The following is a 26702-nucleotide window of genomic DNA, read 5'->3' as shown; positions in this document are numbered from 1 at the left end:
CATTTAGCCCATTTACATTTAAGATTAGTATTGTTATCTGTGAATTTGATCCTGCCGTCTTGATGCTAGCTGGTTGTTTTGCCCGTTAGTTGATACAGTTTCTTAATAGTGTCTATGGTCTTTACAGTTGGTATGGTTTTGCAGTGGCTGGTACTGATTGTTCCTTTCTATGTTTAGTGCTTCCTTCAGGGAGCTCTTGTAGGGCAGGCCTGGTGGTGATGAAATCTCTCAGCAGTTGCTTACTTGTAAAGGATTTTATTTCTCCTTCACTTACGAAGCTTAGTTTGGCTGGATATGAAATTTTGGGTTGAAAATTCTTTTCTTTGAGGATGCTGAATATTGATCCCCACTCTCTTCTGGCTTGTGGGGTTTCTGCTGAGAGCTCCACTGTGAGTCTGATGGGCTTCCCTTTGTGGGTAACCTGACCTTTCTCTCTGGCTGCCCTTAGCATTTTTTTCTTCATTTCAACCCTGGTGAATCTGAATTATGTGCCTTGGGGTTGCTCTTCTCAAGGAATACCTTTGTGGTGTTCTCTGTATTTCCCGTATTTCAGTGTTAACCTGCCTTGCTAGGTTGGGAAAGTTCTCATGGTTAATATCCTGAAGAGTGTTTTCCAGCTTGGTTTTGTTCTCTCTGTCACTTTCAGGTACACTGATGAAACATAGATTTGGTCTTTTCACATAATCCCATATTTCTTGGAGACTTTCACTCTTCTTTCATTTCTTTTCACTCTTTTTTCTCTAATCTTGCCTTCTCACTTTATTTCACTGAGTTAATCTTCAATTTCTGATACCATTTCTTTGATTTGGCTATGGAAACTTGGGTATGCTTCACAAAGTTCTTGTGCTGCATTTTTCAGCTCCTTCATGTTGTTTATGTTCTCTCCATGCTGGTTAATCTCATTAGCTTTTCATCTAACCCTTTTTCAAGGTTCTTAGTTTCCTTGCATTGGGTTAGAACATGTTCCTTTAGCTCGGAGAAGTTTGTTATTACCCACCTTCTGAAGCCTGCTTCTGTCAATTCATCACACTTATTCTCCATCCAATTTTGTTCCCTTGCTGGTGAGGGGTTGTGATCCCTTGGAGGAGAAGAGGTGTTCTGGCTTTGCAAAGACACACATAGGCTCAAAATAAAGGGATGGAGGAAGATTTGCAAAGCAAACAGAGAGTAAAAAAAAGGCAGGGGTTGCAATCCTAGTCTCTGATAAAACAGACTTTAAACCAACAAAGATCAAGAGAGACAAAGAAGGCCATTACATAATGGTAAAGGGATTAATGCAACAAGAAGAGCTAACTATCATAAATATATATGCACGCAATACAGGAGCGCCCAGATACATAAAGCAAGTTCTTAATGACCTACAAAGAGACTTAGACTCCCACACAATAATAGTGGGAGACCTTAGCACCCCACTGTCAATACTAGACGGATCAACAAGACAGAAAATTAACAAGGACACCCAGGACTTGAACTCAGATCTGGACCAAGTGGACCTAATAGGTATATACAGAACTCTCCACCACAAAACCACAGAATGTACATTCTTCTCAGCACCACATTGCACTTATTCTAAAATTGACTACATAATTGGAAGTAAAACACTTATAAGCAAATGCAAAAGAACAGAAATCATAACAAACATTCTCTCAGACCACAGTGCAATCATATTAAAACTCAGGATTAAGAAACTCAGGGTAGTGAACTGGGGCAATCATAGGTCTTGCCTCATTTTTTTTCTCATCTCTTAGAGATCACTGTCCTTGGTTGCCTGATATCCAGTAGTGTCTTGAAAACTATTGTCATCTATTTGTTTGTTTATTTTGGGTGGTTTTAGAAGGCAGCATACATTCAGTCCCTGTTACTTACTCAGTTTTCATCAAAAGGGCAAGTCCCAGCATAGGTTTCAACTATTATTCCATTTCATAGGTGAGGAAACTGAGGCACCAAGAGATTAAGTTTGTTTTCCAAGCTTTCATAGCTTGGTAGTAGTAGAGCTAGAATTCACATACTAGCTCTTGAATACTTGAGCAGTATAACTTCAGAATCTACAATTTTAATTACTACTATCTACTTTCTTATTACTTCGAAGTTTGCTGAGAACTGTTACAAACATTTCATTAAATTTTTTGTAGCTCACATGAACAGAATGTGAATGTCCGATGGTCCTTAACTCCACATCCCCATAATATTTACATTTTCAAAAGAATATGTTTATTTATTCAGTATGCTTATTTATCTGTCATGTACTATTAAATGTATGATAGAAATATCATGTATTCTAACAATCAAAAATGAGAAATATTTATGAAGTATAGCAGAAGCTGTTTTTAGTTATTAACTCTTTCAGTTTTACTCTACCTTGAAATTTTCTGGCTTGGTTTTCCTAAGTTGTTCTAAATTTTTGCCAACTTCTCTTAATCCATTGCTCAGACTGTTAACAATGGCCTAAAAGTTTACCTTATTTAAACCTTTGTATCCATTCATCAAAAACTGGGAAATATGGTGGTTATTTATAAGTAAATCACTTAAAAACGAAGAGCTGTAAGTAATTTAATACCTTGCATTTTTCCTTCTGGAAGCATTCAGAGGTCTTTCCATTAGCTTTTAGATTCCAATTTGTTCTTGTTAGAACTTTTGTTTGTCCCTGAGTGCCTAACTTTTAGGTAGCCAGGAGAGATATGTGGGAAAGTGCTTTTGTTTACTGCTGCATTACAGGTAACTAGAAACAGTGCCTGAGATGGTGGCTTAATATTGTTGCATGAATGAGTGAATGGATGGATGAATGAATCAAGCTGGTGGCCAGCTGGAGGAGCCTAAGGAAGACTAGAGTAGACTGGGCAAACATAGCATATTCAGTATGATGTGAATACCCAGCACCCAGGCAATTGAGTCTTGACTATATTGCGCCTGGCTTTGGGATATGGCTATGTTCTACTTACATTTGAATACAGTTGAGTTTTGATTTCAGAATTTGTCATACTTAAAATAAGGAAATCATACTGACGCTAAGAAGATACCAGAAAATTGAGTTTATCCTTTCTTTTACTTATACTGTCTTCACTGGAAATTTTAAATAGGTGTTACAATGAAGAGGCAATTCTTTTTAAGTGCACTAGTATTTCAAGCATTTTTAAAAAATGAAAACACATAAAAAGCATTAACTAGAACTGCCAGGCAAAATAGCTCTCCTGTTTAATAGTTTCCATCAGTCCTCAGTTTAATTACCACGTTATTCTGCCAGCTTTCTCCAGAAATAATTGACTGAATGAAGTCATTTCATTTGATATTTACAAACACTAGACTTGTAAAGGGGGTATCTGTCAATTCCCCTTTGGCTTGGAAATGAGTAAGGCTAACCTGGCAGTACACAACTGCTATTTTAGGCTCAGCATATTTTCATAGTCACCGACTTGGTGAAGGAAAGAGAGGCAAATAAAACTTACGGCCTTTGTGCTCAGTTTTGTAATTTTGTAATTTTTGATGTGAAAAATGAGGAAGTAAAACCCTTATTTGCTCTAAGATACAAAGAGGTTGGAAGTGATGTTTTTGTGCGTGGTTGTTAGAATATCTTGTTAAATTATGAATAGTCTAGAAGGAATCTGCAAAGCTTTGGGTATCTATAGTGAAAGCTTAAACTGGTTTATCAATCATGATAAAAATGAATTACAAAGGTCAGTCTGTTACTGTTATTGACTTAATGTTCTAGAATAAAGTGTTTTTCATTTGTATTAAATAATGAGATATGATGTTGAAGCCTTAATGTCAACTGGATAGCAGGTAAGATGAAGATTAGGCTGGAAATTATTTTATCTCAGGCAGCCAACAGGATATTTCAAAAGACAAGGTCAATATACCCGAAATTTTTAAAGAATTAAGTAGAACACCAGATTGTGCCACTATAGATTCAGGTTTATAAATGTCAGTCCCTACTACATAGAAAAAAATGATTCAGAAGCTTCTGGTGGTCTTCAGAAAGAATTCCAACTGTAGAAATATTTACAATGTGATGTTTTCATAGTGGGTATTTATAGTCTTAATATATTGAAGGGTAGGGAGATTGGAAGAAAGATTATTTGGGAAAAATGCTTATTTAAAAAAACAATGGAATAATAGAAGTGATAAACATCTTAAGAGGCATATAAGAAGTGAGATGGACCAGGCACGGTGGCTCATGCCTGTAATCCCAGCACTTTGGGAGGCCGAGGCAGGTGATCACCTGAGGTCAGGAGTTTGAGACCAGCCTGCAACATGGCAAAACCCTGTGTCTACTAAAAATACAAAAATTAGCCAGGCATGGTAGTGCATGCCTGTAGTACCAGCTACTTGGGAAGCTGAGGCAGGAGAATTGCTTGAACCTGGGAGGTGGAGGTTGCAGTGAGCCGAGATCATGCCACTGCACTCCAGCCTGGGCGACTGAGCGAGATTCCTTTTCAAAAAGAAAAAGAAGTGAGATGGTTGAAGTTAACATAATTATGAAGAATATAGAAAGAATGAACTCAGAATTATTTCTTATTTGAATCTACATTTCAGCTACACAGATGAAATCTCTTAAAGATGAGCCCAGAGTAGTCCAAAGTGTATTTTCATCCATAGTATCATCAATAATTTCAGTTCAGTCATCTCAGTGACAACTTATACATTTGGTAAAAACTTATTTTCATTTTATATAGTAGCAGCTGGTTGTGCAGAACATTAAGGCTATACAGTTTTGTGAGGCCTCCTTAAGTAAAAAGTAAATGCAGCACTGTAAATACACACTTAGTTCTTGGGACTTGGAAGCCCAATGAGAAGCCTGAAAGCTTGAGCTTTAGTAGCTTCAGATCAGTCTGCTTCTGGTTAACAAATTTAATTTCATTTATATAGAGTGAAAAGATTCACTGTAAGTAAAGAGTAACTAGAATATGAATGTGGTGGAAAGAGGAGTAGATTGAGATTTAAGACCTGGGTTCTAGCCTAGACTCATTCATTTTCATTGCTCATTTACTGAATATCAGCATTGTAAAAGGTATTATGGAAGTGGCTGTGAATACAAAGGTCCTGTGCTTACAGAATAAAGTACTCCATGCTTAATCTAAATTTAGGAAATAGTATACACTGTACTCTTCTTAGTGAGACATAGTAGGCTTTGGCATATTAATGGCTCTGAGGGGTTTTACTGTTAACAAAAACAAACACATCATAAACATACAAGGTTTAACTTCATTTATTCCAGTTTTTAGGTTCTTTTCTTTTTTAATTTGTATAACACATACTGACATCACCTGAAAGACATTTTGGAAAATGCTGTTATAAGAAATTTTCTCATTCTGCTTTCTTGACTATTATAGCTGTTCTTAGGTTTTCCTCTTTGGTCAAGTAGAAACTCTTGTCAGGTAAATGGAATCAATAATCCCAGCAGTATATTTTAGACAGACCTGTATACTTTGGACTCAGCTCGCAGTTCTTATTAAATGACACCACCCATCAAGCAGATATTGGTTGTGTGGGGTGTGATAGGTGCTTAAGTGGGATGTAGGGACTGGCTTTTCACAGCCAAGGCTTGTTCTTCCTTATTCCTGAGAAGACTTCCTTTAAGCATTCTGCAGTCGTCTTAAATGAGCTTTCTGCGTTAGTGGTGTTGCCTTCTGTGCTTGTTTGTAGAGGTTACTACACTTGAGTGTGAATACCACCCAAGCAGCCTATGAAGGAGTTGGAGTCTCAAGCAAAACCTAGATTCTACTCCTTCTTCAGAGTATTTCTGAATGTGGAGGCTGACTGAAAGGAGGCCTCTTGCCAAGTATGGCTTGGAATTTAAACTTAATGCCCCTCACCACACCTTTTTTAGGGTAATTACCACTTAACCAAACATTTCTGAGTTCCTTATAAATTGGCCCCCTCAGTCATTTAACCATTTTAGTAGCTCTTCTCTGAACTCAATCCAAGTTTTCCACAATTCTGGTAACAAGGGACTCTGCAGGGAATTCAGTGTCCAGGTGCGGCAACCTTGCCAGGGCATTTGGTGGGGTGGGAGGGAACAAGAGAAGGATGACAATCATCTAATATCCCTTAGGCTCTCATAAATGTATGGCAGCTTTCCAAGTAACAGAGTTGAGCTCACAGTAAATGAATAGGCAAGTAGACTAGAAAGGGCTCCTTCCTTCGTTTAGGTGGAAGAAAAGCCAATGGCCACTAGCCTGCAAGCAAGTAGTGATGATGTGTGTGAATTTGAAGAAATCCTTCACTTTTAGGATTAACATTATAGCCGTATTTAACAGTAAGAAATCATTCTAAAGCAATGGTTGAGAAGTTCTTAAACAGGGATATTCCATGGAAAGGCAGTAGCCTAATCCAATGTTAGTTACTATTGCCTTTTTTTAAGTGTTGACACTGTTTTTATGTAAATAAGGTCATGAAAGTTATGTCTATTATTTTTGTTTTCTCAGTATTTGATGGGCCTGAAAAGAAGTCTGATGAAACAGATGTTACTTGAAGCTGAGTGACTTTCTCAGGGTCAAGCAAATAAGTAAATGGAGGAGTCAGAATTATATCCCAGGTATGTATAGTTTCAAGCCCTGTACTTCTTACTTGACTGTAAACAAAGCAAATAAAACAAAAATATTCCTGCTCTCACATCCTGTGTCTAACACTGGTTCAAAAAGTAAAATGTTAATTATTGGCAAGTCTTCTTTTTTTTTTTAATTTCATTACTGTCTTATTATGTCCATATTAAAAACAATTCTGGTTATTAGTTTACCTTTTTTTTGATAACTCTTTTATATCGAAAAATAAGATTCCAAAGACATCAGCATCTGGTACTCAGGTGAAAGCACCTTATGTCAGTTTGTTGGGGTTCTGGGTGATCCTAACAAGGATACTGGTAAAAGATAATAGATTTAAGCACAAAATTGATAATAAATTCTTGAAAAATTTAGGGGACTTTTATTTGTTGATATTTGGGACATTAAAACAAATATTTAAAGATCTGATTCCAAAGCTAATTAAATATATGTATAACAGACCACCCTTAGAAATACGTTAATAAGTTACTTATGCATGGAGTTACGTATCCTTGTGGCCGCTAATGTTTGAACCATATTTAAAATGCATAAATATTGTTATAAAACAAAACTAGGCAAGGAGAACCATACCAGAAGGAGTATAATAGTTAACAACAAACATGCATATGGTTGTAGCATTTTAAAGATACTTTTTGTAATGATGAGAGTTTAAGATCTCAACTGAAATGCAATTATTTCTCACAATTAGAAAATTACTTGATACTAAGATTCTCAATTTACCATTACTGGCATGGGATCACATGGCTATTACTATTGGAATTGTACTATTGGGCTTTTGTTCTAAGCTCCTTGCTCTATCGTAGATTTCTCCCTGATCATCTTGGGATAATTGTTTCCTTAACAATAATCTTACAATCAAATGAGGCTTTTCAGGGAGTAGAATACTAATATTGACTCAGAATTCTTCTTTTCTTCTCTGATCTAACAACTCTTTGTACCAGCCCTATCCCACTGTAGAGGCTGAATTCTGTAGATCCATATCTACTTTGAACACAGCTGGACTCTCAGGTAGTTTGGTCTTTGGGGGCTGATATACCTAAAATAACTTTGAATAGTTAAATCTGACCACGTGTGATATGGCAGTTGCCTTTTAATTTTAATGGAATATTTTAGAGCATTTTTATGGAAAAGCTCTTAAAGTTCTTTTTTTCAGTACCTTAATGAAAGGGGAAAATGTGTTGCTGTAGCTGTTATTTTTTATAATAAATTTAAAGGAGTTCCTACAAATCTTAACAAGTAAAATCAAATATTTAATGCTTTTGGCAGAATGCCTTTATAGAATTTCCAGAACAAAATAAAATGTTCTATAGTTAAACTTGAATAAATCAGACTGAATTTCTGAGGGTACTTATATCATGTGTCAATATTTTCAAGTTAATTTGATATAAGGAATCTTCAAACAGCATCGTGACAGTAGTTACTGTTGCAACTGAGAAGATTTAGGCTCACATTTTAAACCAGAACAAAAAGCTAGATTCACAAATATGAATATTCCAGATAGAAACCCAATTGTTTTGTTGTTTTTTAAAACACCACCTTTCTTTGATAAATGCAAATCAAGATAGCCTCTAATACTTGCTCTTGATGCATGCTACAATTATAAAAGTTATTGTGTGTATTCTAACTCTGAGACTTTGTGAAGGCTGGTTCTTTTAGACTAGGGGCAGTGATATGCTGGTAATGTTTAATAAAGGGCTTTCCAGAAAGAAAACAAAAAACCTGATTGTTGATTTCCATAGTGTAAATATGAATAATGGAGTTAAGAAAAGATATATACAATCACCCCTTACCAGCTGATGCCAGTGGCATCAACCAGCTCCAGGAAACTACGGAAGAGGAATGACTTTATATTTGTTAAACATGCAACATGGAAGCAATCAGTTATAAATGCCCAAGTTTAACAGGAGAAAAATGATTTAACTAGGTAAGATGGACTAATACCATTACATTGGGCATAGACCTCCTGGTAAAGTTTTGACAGGGTTTAGTCACCTTATCTAATGGAGCATTTTGAACAACTGCCTAGTCAGAAACTTAAGTAGCTGTAGAATTGGTGGCTTCACAAAATGAACATAAATAGAAGAAATTTAAGTGGTGACTTTTTATTTATGTTGCTGGTTATTCATAAAGAATTTTTACCATTGCTTTGCTCTGAATGAGCTTTGAGTTGGATCCTTGAAAATCATCATCATTTTTATGATAGTTCTAGGAAAGATGTTTTCCAGGAAAAGTATTTTATTACTATAATTGTAGCTAATACTTATTTTGACAGTTTCTGTTCTTACATATCTTATCGAATCTGCACAACTTTCTTACTATCTTTTCCATTTTTCAGATGAGAAAACTGAGGGACAAAGAATTCGAGTAACTTGTCCAAATTACCACATCTAGTAATTGGGTTAACCCAGGCAGTCTGACTAAAGGGTTTGTGTTGTTAGTCAATACATTCTTGTGCCTCAAATATATTTTTTGAAGAAAGCTAGTCATTACTATAGTTAGCCAATCATTTCAGATATTTTAATGTTCTTTACAGTAATTGAAATTATGTGAGATTCTTTCAGCATATGTGGACAAGAGACATAGTAAACCTGTTACTTATATTCAGAGGGGCAGATAGTTTGTAAAGGGCACAAATTTTAAGGTTAGAACAGTTCTGGGCCAGATAATCTTTAGATTACTTTAATAAAATGGAGATTAAATAGTAATGTGGCTAAACTATATTCTTGCTTTTAGTTAATAGAAATCATCTGTCAAGAAACTAAATTTGTACTCTTTATATTGCTGCCTAGGCCAGAAAGAATTTAAGGTGCCTTAAAAATACACATGCAGATATATGTATGTACACATACAGACATGTAAATATATATGTATATGTGTGCAATTATATTATATGTATGAAAATAAACATAATTTAAGGGAAAATAAGACTAGGAAAAAGAATACATAGCAGAGAATGAGGGTAGTACACAAACACTGTCTTTCCAGGTCTTATATACTTTCTAGAGCTGGATCGTAATTTTTGCTCTGAATCTTTTCAAAACCAAAACAGAGGGGAGGAATGATATGCAGTGTCATGTTTTGTTTTGTTTTTTAAACAAAACAAAACTTAAGCATAGGAAAAGTTTCTTCCGTAAGTGATAATAAAGGTTATATTGTGAAATTTAGTGAACAATATACTGAACATATTTAGAGTACAATGCATGTTTTGCCATTAAAAATATATATATAGCACTGATTGATTATTATAATTCTATGGCCAAACAGAACAGTCAAATATTGCAGTCCAGGTATGTAAGTAGCAACAGCTTTGTCTGGCTACCTAATGCTAAAATGGATGGATAGATAGATAATTATGCTACATATGCTACAGTTGATGGCATATACTTTTAGTTGGGGAATTAATTTCTACTTTTTAATTTGATGAACTTTTGTTAAAGATTCCAAAAGAAAGATCTTTTTGATTCAAATTATGGAGCACCTAGAGTTAGCAAGGTATTAGCATGTAACATAAAAAGAAACACACTCAAATTAGATAATTGAGAAAAATTTAATGAAGGGACCATTTACAAAGGCATGAGCTATTTTAAAGGAAATTAACAAGGAATGATAGCAACTGCTAGGAGCCGTGATCACCAAGGCCACAGGAACGAGGAAAGGAAGTGATAACCAGAATCCAAGAACTTGATGGCTGTTGCTTGCTCAAGTTGTAGTTGTAGAAGATACTTTGGCAGGAGCTGTGGCCCTCTGTAGAGGAAGTCAGCCACTGCCATCCTGTTGCCTGAGAGAGGGAGCCGGAGGAATAAATACCCCATCCTTTTTTTCTTCCCAGCAACTCATTCCTGCTAGTGCCTCCCACTAGCCTAACCCAACAGGAAAAGCCTCACAGGGCACAAAACAAAAAAAAGAAAGATAGTGAATTTATCTGGAAGGGCAAATGGAGATTATCTAGCACAGTGTATATATTTCTTCATTAAAAAAATTTTATTTGGAGGAAATTTTTAAAAATAAACAAATACAGGAAACAAAACATGAACCTGTATTGCCAGGACACAGAATATAAACAACTATTAACATTTTTCCCCAATTCCAGTCCCTAGGAACCACTAATTTGATTACTGTTCCTGTAGTTTTGAATTCTCACCAGTAATATATGAGAGTTCCAGTTGCTCCACATCTTTGTCGGCACTTGGTATTATCATTAAAAAGAAATTGAGGCATTTAATAGGTATATAGTGGTATCTCATTGTGATTTTAATTTGCACTCTCCTAATGGCATCTGATGTTGAGCATCTTTTCATGTCCTTATTTGCCATCTGTATCATTTCTTTGGTGACTTGTCTATTCAAATATTTTTTCCCATTTTTATGCTGTTTAGTATGTCTTCTTGTTATTGAGTTTTGAGGGTTCATTTTTACTTCATAAAAAAGTAATGACCACCCTTCTTTGAACAAAGTTCAAAGCATGGGCAGGGGCAAGACATATGGCCTACCTACTTCAAGCATTTGTAACTTTGTAAGCAAAAGATGGAGATTTAGCTATGGAGAAACTCTCAGAGGCCTGAGAGGTCAATATACCCTAAACAATTTGTTTTCAGAGTGAGGCTATTGGGACAGAATTAAATACAAAGTATTCTTTAAGGGTAGTATCTTAGTCTCTTCAGGCTACTGAAACAAAATACTATAGCCTGGGTGGCTTAAATAACGAGCTTTTATTCTCATAGTTCTGAAGGTTGGAAGACTAAGATCAGGGTGCCTGTATGGTTGGTATCTTAACAAGGGCCCTCTTCCTGGTTTACAGATGGCTGTCTTCTACTGTACTCACATGGCAGAGAGAAAGAGAGAGAATCTGTTTTCTCTCTCTTCTTATAAAAGCACTAATCTCATGACCTATTACTCCCAAAGGCCCCCCTCTCCAAATCTTATCACACTGAGCACTAGGGTTACAACATATGAGTTTTGGCGGGAGTGGGGGGTGTGGAGTGGGCATGGACACATTCAGCCCATAGCAGGTGGCCTTACATTATCTTTTACCTGGCTTCTAGCCAGGCCCTAAAACAACTGTCATATTGCAAGTAAGACGATTAAGTCTCTCCTGGAAAAGCATGTCATCCACCCTTCTCTTTTTCTCTCCCAATGCATGCTACTTTCCCACCTCCATCTAAAATATTCTAATTTACATTTTATTGAAATTTGTACTGAGGCTTTTGTTAATGAACCATTTTCTGTTGTATAGGGGCTTTAAAAGGGACATGGTATACAAAATGCCAAAGCATAGGTCAAATTACTTTTTGCCTATGTACTGAACCAGGAAAAGTGTATATTTTTAAACAGAAGAAAAAAGAAGAGGATGAGAGAGGATGAGTTAAGAGGAGAAAATAAACGTTTCAAAATCTTATTTCAGTGGTACTAAAAGGATCTCTCTTACTCTCAGAAACTTTAGAGCCAGCTTAGGTCTGGTTTTTTTCTGGTTTTTTTTTTTTTTTTTTTTTTTTTTTTGTAGCTTAAAGCAGCTTTCCTGTCAACGATCTATCTAACCTCTGTCACTAGAAAGCTATGTGCTGGCAAACTGGCCTCTACAGTTCAAGGTTGGAGAACCCTAGCCAATGCCCCGAGGGTGGGACAGAACATAGGCGCCAAGCAGTATCCTCAGGCTGCTAGTTTGCTGGACACACAGAGTCCTGTTCTGCAACCTCCCCCTAGGTTGTGGGTGAGTGGAACCCATTAACATTTAAAAATATTTGCAGAAATCAGGGGGGAAAAGGTATTTCTGGAGGGCCAGTACTCAGTGCACTTTCATGCGTGCCAAAGCTCGCTGGCATGGCTCAGGCTTTGATAGAGAACATCTGGGCGACTGCTGCTGCAGCATGTAGATGGGGCGGAGGGCAGGGAACAAAGGGGTCTTGTGAGAGAATGCTCAAGTGGGGGAAATGCTCTTCGAGAAGGAGGCCTTACTTAATGTCTATTCCATGCTCAGCTGGGGGAGGGGAATGAGGAGAGGAATGGAAGGCTTTGCCCTCATCTGGCCTCGATAATGAACACTGGAGACTGAGTGGCAGCATAGAAGTGGCTAGTTGGGCTACAGAGACCCTTATTTCCACCACTAGACAGACAGGCACTTCAGGGTGAAGATGCAGCCAACAGCAGTCACCACCACCAGTGGCATCCTAATGCTGCTTCTTCTCTTAGAGCCTCTTTGTTGGAAGCCAAGGGAACAGAAGACAGACTGGGGAGGATGGAGGATTCTATTTCCATTGGAGACAAATTTGTCATTATTTCTACTATTGCCAATCCCATTCATATAAAAACAAGATTGCATATTTTGAATAGGTATAGTTCAAACACAAAAGTGCTTTTCAGACTGTTGGAAATTTTTCATTTATGAGTAGGATTTTGTATTGGATTCTGATTTATGTATACTTTACCTTACCCAGTATCCATGTATATGTAAGAAAAATCCATCCTTAGACATTTATCAAATCATATCAATGATGATGTATGATGGGAACCACTAGAGTTCTTCATAAGGATGAATAAAGTAGTACCCCCTTTACTCGGATAATGGTTGTGGCTATAAACTAGCCTATGTGTTCTCATAAATATGATGTATATATTTCATTTGTAATATATTTCCTTATCTCTTCCCTTTCCTCCCAGTTCATTGCTTACCTTCTGACTGGGCTCTAAAAAACTAATTCCACATTTTTAATGCTGCCAAGAGCTCTCTTCTCTGTAGACTCATCTAAGACAACAGACATTAACACTTGAAACTGATATAAGATTGTGATAGCAGTGGAGTCAGTACCAACTGGCCCAAGTATGCCTAGCTTGTGGAATGTTCAGACTCATATAATTCATTCAACAAATACTTATTAAGTGCCTACTGTGTCATGAACTTCAGGGATATGAAATTCAGCAAGATAGTCTCTACTTTTCAATACCAGGAACCCCAGATATTATACTTTGTATTTCAAATAGTGGATTCTGGGTTGGTTGAATATCAGTAGGCAACCTTTTTGTCATTAAATTTCCTTTATTCCTCTGATGCATTTTATTTTATAGTGACTCTGACTACTTCAGATTGTTCACAGTATTTTTAAACTTATGTTACTAAGATTGCCCATTCTCCTGTTCAAAAACTGTTAGTAAAATGATAAGGTTACTTTGTGGCTTTGAATTTTAGGTGCTTTGGTATCCATGATACATACGTGTATATATAGTCATGCACCACATAACAACGTTTCAGTCAAGTACAGATTACATATATAATAGTGCTCTCATGAGATTATAATACCACATTTTTACAGTCCTTTTTCTATGTTTAGACATATTTAGATATACAAATAATTACCATTGTGTTACAGTTGCCTACAGTATTCAATACAGTCACATATTGTACAGGTTTATAGCCTAAAAGCAATAGGCTATGCTATATAGCCTCAATGTGTAGTAGGCTATACCACTATGTTTAAATCCTCTCTGTGATGTTCACAAAACAACAAAGCCATCTAATGACATATTTCTCAGAATATATCCCCATTGCTAAGTAACTCCTGACTCTGTGTGTGTGTGTGTGTGTGTATATATACATATATATATTTGTGTGTGTATGTGTTCCAAAATTAATTTTATAGTTAATATTAGTCCTAAGTTTAGAATTTATTTCAACTCTTTATGTGAAGAATTACATTTTGCTGAATCATATGGTAATTTTATTTTTACTTTTTTATTTTACTTTTTCATAATGGCTGTACTAAGTTACATTCCTGCCAACTGTGAATAACAGTTCTCCTTTCCCTGCATCCTCACCAATTTATTTTTGTCTTTTTGATAATAGCCATTCTAACTGGGATAAGTTGGTACTTCCCAATGGTTTTGATTTGTATTTTCCTGATGATTAGTGATGCTGAACATTTTTTCCTATATCTATTGGTCATTTATATGTCTTCCCATCCAGTAATCCCACTACTGGGTATATATCCAAAGGAAAATAATTCCAAATGTTAAAACAAGATCTGCCCTGCCATATTTATTGCAGCACTATTCACAATAGCCAAAATATGAAATCAACCTATGTGTCCATCAGTAGATAAATGGATAAAGAAAATGTGGTATATATACAATGGAATCTTATTTAGCCATAAACATGAACAAAATTGTGTCATTTGCAGTAACATGAATGAGCTTGGAGGACATTATGTTAAGTGAAATAAGCCAGGCATAGAAAGATAAATACTGCACATTCTCACTTATATGTAGAGGCTAAAGAAATTGATCTCATAGAAGTATAGGGTAGAATAGTCATTACTTAGAGCTGGAGAAGGGTAAGGGGGTGGGAAGATTAGGGAAAGGCTGGTTAACATACAAAAACTAGATAGGAAGAATATAGTTCATAGCAGTATAGGGTGACATAACAATTTATTCTATATTTTCAAATAGTAGGAGAGAAGATTTTGGATATTCCCACCACAAAGAATTGATACATGTTTGAGATGATGGATATGCTAATTACCTCAATGTGGTCATTATACATTGTATGCATATGTTGAAGTATCACTATCACACTGTACCCCATAAATGTATAAAATTATGTCAATTAAAATAATTTTTAAAAGAAAAAAAGAATTACATTTTGCCACCAGTACTTTCACATTCCCAATTATTTTTTTTAAATATATTAAGACATCTACTTACTTTTAAATTGCTCAAAGACTTTTCCTTTTCCTTTCCCTCCTTCCCCCAAGCAATAAGCCAGATCAATCTGAATGACAAATATATGGTCAGTTACTCCAAGAAAAGCAGTTTTTCAAGCTAAAATAGTAGTTGAATATTTCTTCAGATTTTATCAGATATTCTCTCTATACAGTTTGTAATTATAACAAACTGTCAGCCTAATAGACATCTGGTACTATATAGAAATAGAGCCTACAACTGAAACACCAAAATAATGATCTTGATCAATTTCTAGGCTGATAAAAACTATTATTCATTTTTTCCAGAAAAGAAATGCACATTAAAACCAACGTTTTACCTCCATCCTCAAACAACTATGTGTATGTTAGTAAGAAACTGTACCGGGGTGACAAGCTCAATTTCTTTTTGAAGTTAACTTACATTTCTTTTTTTTTTTTTTTTTTGAGACGGAGTTTCGCTCTTGTTACCCAGACTGGAGTGCAATGGCGCGATCTCGGCTCACCGCAACCTCCGCCTCCTGGGTTCAGGCAATTCTCCTGCCTCAGCCTCCCGAGTAGCTGGGATTACAGGCAGGCGCCACCGTGCCCAGCTAATTTTTTGTATTTTTAGTAGAGACGGGGTTTCACCATGTTGACCAGGATGGTCTCGATCTCTTGACCTCGTGATCCACCCGCCTCGGCCTCCCTTAACTTACATTTCTATGAGATTACTGTCTTTTGGACAAAGATCATTCCTAATATATCTAAATATCAGTATTTTGAGTATTGTAGATACTTAAATGTTAACTAAAACTTGCATTCCTGAAATCAAAACATCATACAAAATGAGAAAATGGGGTGTTAGTCTTAGTTATGCCAGTAGGTATAGAAATTGACATCAAAATCCTGAAAATAGTCTCACAATATTCTAGCCTATATTCATTGAGAGCAAACCAATATATAGAATGTTTGTTTCTCCCATCTCAAAAGTGTTGGGTCCCTTTTATGTTGCGTGAAGACTTAAATGCCAATATAATTCATTAGGTTCAAAAGAAAATCTAGAAATTATTAAATCCAAGAATGATTCTCTGAATTCACTATCCTGAAGCCAATAAGTAAGTCTGGACTAAAGCCTTAGAAGATTCTACTCCTATTACATTTTCTTTACCAAGCTAACCATGTAAGTCCTTTCAAATTATTTCTCCATTTAAGAGTAGTTCTAGTGGTATGGATCCATATTATAATTTGTTCCTTCATCTGTATCCAATCTCTAATGACATCTAATATTTGATGTCTTCTTCCTTTCTTCATTTACTAGAAAAGCACATGGGAATTTGTCCTGGTTTGCAAGGCAATTGAAATGACAAAAACACCAGTGATCAGTCTTACAAATGCAATGACTTATTTAAATTGCCCACAGTTACACAGTTGATTTTTAAATAACTCATCTGAGTTTGATGTAGGGACCTAGTGCCAGTGAAGCACTAGGTGTACTCTAGAGTTAAGTACACCTCACACAGTGTTTTCCTAGTCATGAGCTGTTCACTGGGCTAAAACATCTGCATACATAAAAGGAGTTTAGAGTTGCCCAGCTGGACATGACGGGAAGACTGTCCCAGCTGCTGCAGATGATCCAAAAGCTCTCTGTTTTCCATGACTGATTTTATAGTCTTATTTTAGCCTACCTCTGGATTGGCTTAGCTGTCTTGTTGAGTCCTTTATCTGCAGAGCAGCTCTGCTCTGCAGTTTCAGCCAGCCAGTCCTATCTTTGGCACATATACATTGAGGCTTTATCAATGGCAGTAAACACTGTCTTTATATATCTTTTATGCAAGGTGATATAACATGTTTACTGGCTGAGCTGCATAAGCATTTTTCCTACAAAACCCACTCAACAATAACCCAGAGCCTAACATTGATGCAATTCAGTTGTTTTATTTGAATCATTCTACATTCCCATTATATTAATAATGTAAACACTGCAGTGGTTCTATTGATGTAAGCTCAAGTATCAGCTGATAATTTTGACAATATGAATTTGCAGTTATAACCATAATCTATCATTAACAAAAACTTTCTTGGGTCCTTTAGAAATTTTGTAGCACATGAAATATCAAGACTTGCCATTATATAGTTGTTCAGAGCTGTGCAAATGATCTCGGATCAGTCATTTTGCCCAAAGAAAGTGATTTTTTTCTTTTGTGTAAAATATTATTTTAATTTAAAAATCTAACATGGATGAAGAAACATATCCAAGAAATGAGATTGAGAACACCCCGAGCAGATGTCACAATAAAGCAAAGAAATAAAAATCTAATAGAAGGTGCTGAAGTCATATACTCATAACACAGTCAACCATACTCTTAATATGATAAAAAAAAAAACTCTGCTTTTATAGTAAAATTGGGCATATCAATACAAGTCTCAATTAAGTGAAAGGTCATTTTAAAAATAGTAATATGTATAAGTTTACATAAAACTGACAATCCTCAGGGCAATATTTATTTTTCCATTTTAAAATGAATGTAGGATTAGCGGTTCTGTAAAACACTGAATCCCCTTTCAGGAATCTTGTTTATCTAAACTAAAGTTATTGCTTCTAAGAGAACGGATAACAACAAAGGTCTAATATAGTCATTGCAATGAAGTCTTTTGGTGGAACCACTCAAGCTAGTATTCCAATGTTTACAATCTGATTTTTGGGGGCTCCGTTTACCACAGAGGAGATTAAAGACCACGATTCATCTCCTTCCTGCAACATGCCTCATGGGGAGAATATGTTGTCTCTGGTGATGTTTAAATAGTTCTCCAGCTGGTATGTTTCTATAGGTGCTTTTCAACCTTTTTATAACCTCTGCCCTTTTTTGATAAAGCAAAATCTCATATTTCTCTGGAAATTATTTTATGCCCTGTCTGCAAAAAGCGAAAACCAAATAGGTGAAGAGATGGGGAGTGATAATTGCTCTGTTTGTTTTCTGGGTTCCTTTACCAGTCAAGAAAATTATACTGAACCTTTTACTTTCTGTAGCTTTTGGAAAATCCTTTATCCTTTTTTTTTTGTTTCTAAATATTTTTAAAAATGGAATGTTGAACATGTTTTATTCAAATTATATACATTCCCTTCTTAGGTTCTATTGCCTCCCTCTAGACATGCAGCTTGTCAGCAGTTTCTCAGATGTTTAGAATAAACTAAATTTTGGGAGCCCAGGATATGTTTTTAGCCCTTTCAAGAATAAAAATACGGATTTGGCTTATGTATATGTGAAAATTACAACCTAGTTTCTTATCTATTGAACAAATAGTTTTCAGATAAGATGGGCAACAACTGACTTCAGAAGACAATGAAGACTATTATATCATTCTCCACTTACCCAGCCAAGTACACATGAAGGAATTCTTAAGGGGTATATTGAAACTCTTAGTTAGAAATACTCTGAAGGCTATTGTACTTTCACCTTTATTGCTGAAAGAAAGACTCCGGGCAGTAACAACTTTTTGAGATGATTTGCACAGCAACTGTGTGAATGGCCAGTCCTGGTATCTCATTTGCTACCAAATTTCTGAATGCTTCAGGAAAGGTTATTAATGGCATATCATGATTATAAGTACCAATTCATATATTCAAAATTATCAGCTGATACTTGAGCTTACATCAGTGGAACTACTTGAATGTTTATGTTGTGCAGTGTTCCTTTTGTCTTCTTTAGCTGATAAACTTCTTCACTGTCAAATCATAATACAGTTTGATATCCTTTACCCATCTTGTTCTTAAAAGTATCCCCAGTTATTATTTAAATCTGTTTTTTTAATGCTAGTCCTAACTTCATTTACATGGTTACTAATAATAATTTTACTTAGAAAAACAGAAGATTTAATTGGAGTTTCTGGACTTGTCATGCTCTCTCATTTATAATGATAGCATACTACTCCTCTCTGCTTAGTACATATAACCTTTTGTAAAACCTTTTGGTCACGTCTCTGACCCCTTGGATTAGACATTTTTTCAATTCTTGTTTTATGCCAGGCACTGGGTTAAGCATTCACATTCGCCTGCCACTTAATCTCAATTCCCATAGCAGTCCACTGAGGTAGTCAGTGTTACCCCACTTTCCAGGTTCCGAAAGTTGAGTGACTTGTCCAAGGTCACTCAATTAGTGAGTGATGGAGCCAAAATTCAAACTCAAATCTGTCTGACTCCAAAGCCTCTGGTCTGCAATGTGACTCCATATAGCCTTCGGCAATAACATTGGATCTTTTATCTTACAGGATCCTGAGGATCCTCATTGAACTACTGGAGCCAATCAATTTACTTCATTATTTTGTCTGACTTTTGATAAAGAAATAGTTCACATCCCTTGAACAATACACAGGTCACATGTTGATGCTCACATTCATCTTGTCTCCTCTTATCACCCTGATGTGGAGACTATTACTAAGCAAATCCCTGTACTTTGCTCAGGCTAAACTATTTGGGATGTCTTCTTCGATCCCGCAGAAGCAGTTTCTCTCCTCTTGAAATTCTGTGAGCAAAATAAGAATAAGCTTTCCCTAAACTTAAATATTCAGGAAGCTGCTAATAGACATTAAAATATTGCTATCTGTTTTGAGTAAACAAAGTTTACCCGTGACCGTAATTAACACATCAAAATTCTTGGGTGAGAACAACCTAGAGCACTGCTGTCATAAGATACGGGGATGATGATCATGTCTCTGGGAGTATTTTTCCGCCTTTTCAAATTGAAAAATGTCAGTTGACAAAAATGTAAGACCCCAAGATCGTCTCGATCATGGCAGTAGAGGTGCTATATATTAAAATGCACTCTGGAATTTCTTCAGTGAGGGAAACCAAATTTGAAAATCAATCTGGTTTCTTTCAGGTATCTTATCTCCTTTGCACTAGTACCATTTTATCTGGTAGAATTTGGTTCTGGAACTTTCTGATGATGGAATTAACTAATGTTGCTATGCTCCAGAGCTGAGAGGTAAAATCAAGTTTGTTAATTTGGACCAGTTTCTTTCCTGATAGTACTAGCAAAAAGTTGGTTGAATTTCACAAAATATTAATATGTTGAGATTCAGCCGATTTCAAAATTGGAAGGAAGATGTCATTCTTATGTGCTGAATCATGAATGTTCTCTGAGAAGATGCAACAGAATAGACATTAGCATAAGACATTTGATGTCCTAGTTTACTGGAAAGACATTTAAGAAGATACAGAGACAAACAGAAACAAAAGACCAACATTTTATGAATTTAAATAACTTGTGTGTTCTTCCATTTAAAACTAGGTAGCAAATGAAATAATGTCAGTTTGTATCAAGAGTAGATTATATTTTTAGAAAGTTCAGATGCTTAGCTTAAACTAAGTTATTACTTAATTGAGGTATTTAATGAATGAGTTGGTTCATATAGACTGATGGTATTTTTAAGTAGATGTCCATTATATTGAATAATTACCTAATTGTCTAAATGGTCCTGTATTTTAAATTTTATTTAGTTTGCTAATATAGGAAAGATTAGTTTCAGTAGAAGTTTTCTCTACTGAAATAGAGAAATAAGGAAAAGAAGTTGCATAATAATTATAAATTATTTGTTGGGTTCCAAAGTCTGGACATGTAATAATTTTTTTCCCACCCTGCTTTGTATCACTGAATTCTTACTAGATATGATCACCAGGTCTAAGATTATGTTGCAGATGGGTATTATTTTTCCCCAAAGAGTACATTTATTGTTTTGAGAATTCAACATAGCCTTCTTGGAAGTAGTTCTGCTGGACGGTTTCCCTGCTATACACAATTGGGTTATTTTGACTTCATATAAATGGAAGATATTAAGATATTTCAATTCATTTCACTGATATTTATGTAATGTCTGTGCTAGAACCTGGTAAAGATACAAAGTTATTACCTAAACTCCAAGAAGATACCATCTGGTAAAAATATTTTATTTTTGAATAGTACTATTTCTTTTTTATAATGAATGCTACATGCCACATCTTCATTTTATTCTAACCATGAAACAGAGTAGATGAGAAAACTGGGCATAGAGAGATTATAGTCTTTTTAATGTATGATAGCTCATTGTTGTAGGAACCAGGGCTAGATCCAGGCTTCTAATTCCTAAACCAGAGAACACAAGAAGTCTGAAAGGTAGGCCGTAGTTCTGGGTGACCTGTTAGTAGCTGTGCAACCTTGAATTAATCACTACCTCTGGTGCCTCAGTTTTCCCAGCTGTATTATAATATTAGATGATCTCTAATATTCATTATGATTCTAATGTTCCAAGACTGTTTTCCCTGAGAGAGGTAGTATGACAGCCTGAAAGAGACACCATGCTGTTAAGACATAGTCTTCTCAACTTTCTTATCCTGGGCTAATCCCCTTCTGGTCTTTCTATGAATCTAGAAATAATGAAGTTTTTTTTAAAAGCATCTGCTTTATCTTCTTTCCTGACGTCACTCAATTATGTGGGTGAGTGCTTTTGGCATCTTCTTTAATGCTTCACTGCTGTGGTTCCTATTTTTTAGGGTTCCCATTTTAAGGGTCTCTTTTTCAAAACTATATTTGGCCCCTTTGAATATGTTAGAGTTCTACGTATTAGAAAACTCTTTGGACTCTCCTCAGTAGCAGCAACACTTGCTTTCTAAGGTCTCATTGTAAAGATTTAATGCCACTTCCACATCATCTTCCATGACATCATTAAGACTATCCAGTTGTACAAATCATGGAGTGTTGGGAATTTGAGGCCTATCAAGTTCAAGACTAAGGAAATCATGTCCTTTCTCAAATTAGACTTCTTTCCACATAGTGTTCATATCACTTCCCATCATTGTTTTTCAATATTTTTCTTAACCTGGTGGTAGGGGATTGTATTAAAATCCCTGACACAGTCTACCCTTAGCCTCAGTATCCTTGATGAGCTATAAAAGTAGGCATTAAATCCAGTGTATCCTGGATACACATTCACTTTCTGCTTCATCAGCTGCTGTATCATTTTGTGTTGCATGGAAGAACTTAAAATGTAATGTTTTCTTCTAAGGCATGTTGTATTTGAATACCATATTCAAATATTATATTCAAATACATATAGTATTTGAGTACTATACTACAGCAAATTTGATTTATTTTTAGCCTGTTAGTATTGTATGGTTATCTGTGTGATGAATACGCTGGAGTTTTAATTTTAAATTCTCTGTTGAGTTTCTGCTAAGCAAGAGAGTAAGGTGGTCCATGACTGCCTTAAAGCCAGACACAGTTTTTTTCATATGCCATAAATGTACAGGGAGGTATCTGTTTCCATGAAAGACTGATTCCATCTGCATTAAGAGCAAATTGTTGAAGACATTCACCGATTTCCATCATGAACTTGAGAAGTCCAGGAAATTTCTCTGCTGTTGCCTAGTCTGTATTTACACTCTATTCCAAAAGTTTGGTGCAGACTAATGACTGAAGCATTTAAGACAGCTAAATTGACCATGTCTGGCATTTAAAATTCCTTCAGTTGCACCCTTACATTTATATAAACTGAGTACCTTATTTATTAATGGTCAGAGACAGTGAGTATGGTAGAAAAGGCACTGAGACAATTTATCTAGTCATGCAATGGGGCGTATATGGTGGTGGTAGTTGCGCGCTCTCTCTCTCTCTCTCTCTCTCTGTGTGTGTGTTTGCATGCACGTGTGCACATGTAGGGTAAGGGGGTAGAGTTGAAGGGGTTTTAACATAGCGAGCAAGCAAAATCTGATAAAGATCCCACTGAAATTATTGCATAATGACTTAGGTGTGTCCCTAGCCTGGCTGGGACGTAGTGTGTCCCAATGAGAAAATCTGGCAGCATTGAGTTCTTAGACTTCTTCTTCTGAGAGACTATTTTGGTTGAGTCTGGTTGATTCCCCCTGACAATCACCTTCACAACTCAGGTCAGGAGGCACCTCTTTGGTAAAACCTTTGATGACATTTCCAAACTCCAGGAAGAACTAACAGTTGTATCTCTGTGCTTAGGACATTTTATGTACTAGTGATAAATACTATAACAGATGTTTCTAAATCTGTCTCTCCAGCTAGATTGTGTCTTATTTGAGGGTAGCAATTCTGTTTTTTACATATATATATCACATATCTTTTTGTTTTTTTTGAGATGGAGTCTCGCTGTGTCACCAGGCTGGAGTGCAGTGGAGTGATCTCTGCTCACTGTAGTCTCCGCCTCCTGGATTCAAACAATTCCCCTGCCTCGCCCTCTCACATAGCTGGGACTACAGGTGTGCACTGCCACTCCTGGCTAATTTTTTGTATTTTAGTAGAGATGGGGTTTCACTATGTTGGCCAGGATAGTTTCCATCTCCTGATCTCATGATCCACCCACTTCAGCCTCCCAAAGTGCTGGGATTACAGGTGTACCCGGCCCTGTTTTATATTTTTTAATAGAGGCAATGTAGCAGGTTAGAAAGAACCTGATCTTCAAAGCCAGACCTGATTTCAAATTTAGACCACTACCATGTGTTGTGTTGACTTGAATAAAGTACTCAAAACTTAGCTTCAGTTACCTCATATGTGAAATGTGTCTAGTAATGTCTTTTTTTTTTTTTTTGAGACAGTCTTGTTCTGTTGCCCAGGCTGTAGTGCTGTGGTACGATATTGGCACACTGCAACCTCTCTTGCCTTAGCTTCCCAAGTAGTTGGGATTACAGGCATGTACCACCATGCCTGGCTATTTTTATATTTTTAGTAGAGATGGGGTTTCACCATGTTGGCCAGTCTGGTCTCGAACTCCTGACCTCAGGTGATCCGCCCACCTCGGCCTCCCAAAGTGCTGGGATTACAGGGTTGAGCCACTATACCTGGCCAGTAATGCCTAATTCTATACCGCTTTTTGAATAAGTACAAAAAGGTCCTCACATATTTCAGTTTCTTGTATCTTAGCTAAACACTAGTACCTATCAGAAACATAGAAACATTCAATATTCTAGTGTTCTTGGACTTAGACTATCCTGGTAACCTAGTCTGTCCTCCCTCTTCCAAAAGAAGTTACCACCTTCTCAGTAAGGATGGCCTGACAGGGGCGTGGGTTTCCTTAGTGATAGCCAGACTTCATCACTGAGTATTTTCAGAGAGACCATAGAGAGTCAACTGTTCAGGAAACTGTAAGAAAAGATGCCATCTCTGTGTAGAAGGGTAATTCAGGTGACCTTATTCATTCAGCAGATAGTTTTAGAGTATTTACTATATGCCTATAGACTGCCAGATGCTATGAAGATTACGAACTAGTGGATGGCAAAGATTTTAAAGTTAAATTAATATAAAATGACAACTAAATAAAGTATTATGAAGGACAGAAATAAGAGCTGAGATTCTGAGTTCTTTTCCAAGTCTGACCTATATGATTCAGTGTCTACATTTCATGAAATTAGAAAATTGACCCACAAATTGCAAATGAAAATTCCAAGGTCCTTTGTAAATTTGTTCAACCTACTTATTTAATCTTTTCTTCTAGTCTTCCTGATGGCCCATCTAGTCAAAGTCTTCCTCTGGTGGCATAATCAGCATCCCTGTGTCTATGCAGATGTTGTTTCCTTTACCTGGAGCTTACTCCATTTCACAACCTAAAATGTTATTCAACACCCAGAGCCTAGTTCCCCTACTTGTAAAATGAGTTGGTGAGACTAAATGGTCTTTAAAAATTCTTAGTTCTATTTTGGCTTATTTAACCTTGCCAGTGAAGGAAGAAGGAAGATTGTGTTCCATTCATTTTTACTTCTAAATTGCATTTTCTGTGCTTGGTCATCATGATGTACTGTTTTTAGCTTTTCCTGGTATCAGAAAGCTAACAAAACAAAAGAAGCTGGAATGTAGGGCATGCATTACATGAAAAGTGAAATGTTTTGAAAGGGCTTTGAAGTGTTGAATAGGAATATTGTATTAAGAACATTCCACTAAATGGAAGAAACCTGGAAACTGGACAAGCTGTGGATGTGCAGATGGTATTACTAACCATCAGTCAAATAGAGAACACAGGCTATGTGTATAGATCGATATGTCATGTGTCTCCATACATTGGGAGGTACCAAGAAGTTGTCAGCAGTTGTTATTTCTGTATGTATTGCCTCCAAGGAGAATAGTCAAATTGCCTGTGTTACACAGCCTAGAAGTTTCAGTTTAGTCTGTACCAATATAAATGAATCTATTTAAAATGTCTTGTATGAGAAAGGATGCTTTTATAAATGCAAGTGGACATAAAATGGCTTTGTTTGTGGATTGGTCAGTGAAGGAAGATAAGGGCAGAGAGGAAGATCCCCTAGCTTAATAGTTCTTTTAAAAATCTTCTTTATTCTAATATTAGTCTACGAACTATAATTATTCAGTGTGCTCCATATCACCCTATGACATTTTATGATTAGAATGTGGGTGAATTGCTCTGCCTTCGCCAACACTAACATTAAAGAACAGCAGAGAGGTCCTTTAGGTAAGTCTGAGCATGAATCAGTCAGCCATTGGAGTATTTCAGAGGGGTGTTATTTCTCAGAGATAAGGGAACAAAGAGGTCTTAATATCCGGCTCAGCCAAGGCAGGAAATTGCCTACTTCCTGAGCCAGTGTGGTAGAGGCTGTGGGATGGGAGCCAGATATTGGAGGGAGGAGGCAAGTAAGTGCTGGAGCCCTCAGGATTTTATTGTAGGGCACATGGACTTTGTATAAGAATGTCAAAAACTCATTTTGTCTTTAACACAGGAAGATGCTTGGCAAAGAATTAATGACACTAAAGAATTCTTATAAATGTTATGGATGGTTGTTAATTTTTGCAGATAGATATTCATTCTCAGATGTTTATGCTTTCCATTCCTGAAACTCCTCCTGTCTGTGGTGTGTGCCAATTTTTTAATTTTAAAGACTATCAATTATCCTGTTAATCCTAAATTCTATTATAAAAGTGTAAAGTGCCAGGTCGACCTTACATCCTTGTCCTAATTACATACATATGTTTTTATAGACCCCTATCCAACCCCAATGACACTAACAAACTAGTTTGCAAAGCTCTTAACCTCTCCTGCTTTCTTTCTCCCTCATTTGTCAATTGAGAGTGTCAAGCTAGATGATCTTGAGGGTTCGGATTCTAAAGAAATGGGGCAGGAATTCCATCAAGTACAAAGCTGTATAGTTAAAAAGGATTTAGAATCCTAAATACTTGAGTTTAAACCTCTGCACCTCCTATTATTGGATGTGTGACATGGGAAACATTCTCTAATCTTCTCAAACTGGTAACAGCATTTGTTACTGGAATATTACCTGAATTAAAGAGTTGTTTAGAATTTTTTTTTTAAATGTCATAGAACATTAAAGTGTCTGGCAGATATGTATTTAGTAGTTGTTCCTTTTCCCTCCCTTCTCTTCCTCTAGTGTTATTGGAATTAATAGCTTTTACTACTTTTTATTAGAAAAAGAACCTAGATTCAGGTAATTGTATTGAAAGAACAGAAGAGAGAGG

The 26702-nt window shown here is 36.2% G+C and overlaps 1 long non-coding RNA gene across 6 annotated transcripts in view; it reads left to right on the top strand.

The window, feature by feature from the left end:
• The window catches only part of LOC105711706 (uncharacterized), a 285757-nt gene that overhangs the window by 8623 nt on the left and 250432 nt on the right, over positions 1 to 26702 (top strand). For all 6 annotated transcript variants that reach the window (XR_010340352.1, XR_010340355.1, XR_010340353.1 and 3 more), the window contains one exon: positions 6423 to 6532. This is a non-coding gene — a long non-coding RNA (uncharacterized LOC105711706). The remainder of the gene's footprint in view (positions 1 to 6422; positions 6533 to 26702) is intronic.

This window comes from Aotus nancymaae, unplaced genomic scaffold (assembly GCF_030222135.1).
Source record: "Aotus nancymaae isolate 86718 unplaced genomic scaffold, 86718_ANA_hifiasm-v0.15.2.pri h1tg000108l, whole genome shotgun sequence".
NCBI lineage: Eukaryota > Metazoa > Chordata > Mammalia > Primates > Aotidae > Aotus > Aotus nancymaae.
Note: the sequence above shows the minus strand (reverse complement) of the source record. Positions and strands in the feature narration are given on the sequence as shown.